Genomic DNA, 898 nt, shown 5'->3' on the forward strand with positions numbered 1-898 from the left:
TGTCCCTGTGGGGATGTGGCCTCGAGTCTTTCTTTATCTGAACTGTCCAGATTATAGTGCAGAACAGCCGGATGGGCCCCTGAGCCTTAATCACACCATGTTCCTGCTGCCTGGGTAGACTATAACCGCTGCTGCCTTGTTTCTTTCCTCTCTAGGCTCTGGTATCTCCTTTTTGTTAAGCAAGCCAGTGGAATGTGCCTGCTGTGGCTCAAGCCTCCCAAAATCCCTGAATTTGGAGCAGGGAGAAGAGCAACGAAATACTGTCATCTTTAGTTGGGTAGAGCTCTCTTCTGAGACCTGTAGAGAAAGGGTAAGGGCAGGGGTGTCCAAAGTTCCCCTCTGAGCAAAGCACCCGGGAGCCTGTTCCCTGGCTGGCTGCAGTCTCTTTCTTTAGTCTGTGCAGTTCAAAGATGTCCCGTCATCCCGCCGCGAAGGCGAGCGGTCCTCCTGCCCTGCACAGACTGCACTCTGGATGCAAACCAAACCCCTTCTCTGCTCTCTCAAGCCTTGTGTTTGCTCTTCATGGAGAAGAGATAGGCTTTGGTGGGTTGGGAGGTTCCTTTGTGTTAAAAATCTAGATTTTGTTAAAAATTTTTTGTCAGCTCTTTAAAAAAAAAAAAAAAGTGTCAAGCGGCAGTGCTGAACATACGTACCTTACCACGCGAGCGAATCCAGTTGATTGTAGCCTGGTAATTTGCTGTAAGAAGATTACTGGATTAGAGCAAAAGCTTGGTTTGTCAGCAATGCCACCTGACAGTAATATTTATTGAGAAGTATTACCTATTTTAAATATTAGTCCACTTACACCCCAATCATACCTTCATTCTTGAGGCAAGAGGGGCTTTTTTTAGTTCTGTGTTTTACAAAGCCGTGTAACAGAGAGGACACCCAGCTTTTT

At 46.7% G+C, this 898-nt stretch overlaps 1 protein-coding gene across 1 annotated transcript in view; it reads left to right on the top strand.

Moving 5' to 3' along the window:
* The window catches only part of AGPAT3 (1-acylglycerol-3-phosphate O-acyltransferase 3), a 51343-nt gene that overhangs the window by 13259 nt on the left and 37186 nt on the right, over positions 1–898 (top strand). The window lies entirely within an intron of this gene.

Source organism: Egretta garzetta, unplaced genomic scaffold (genome assembly GCF_000687185.1).
Source record: "Egretta garzetta isolate BGI_Z169 unplaced genomic scaffold, ASM68718v1 scaffold45, whole genome shotgun sequence".
Lineage (NCBI taxonomy): Eukaryota > Metazoa > Chordata > Aves > Pelecaniformes > Ardeidae > Egretta > Egretta garzetta.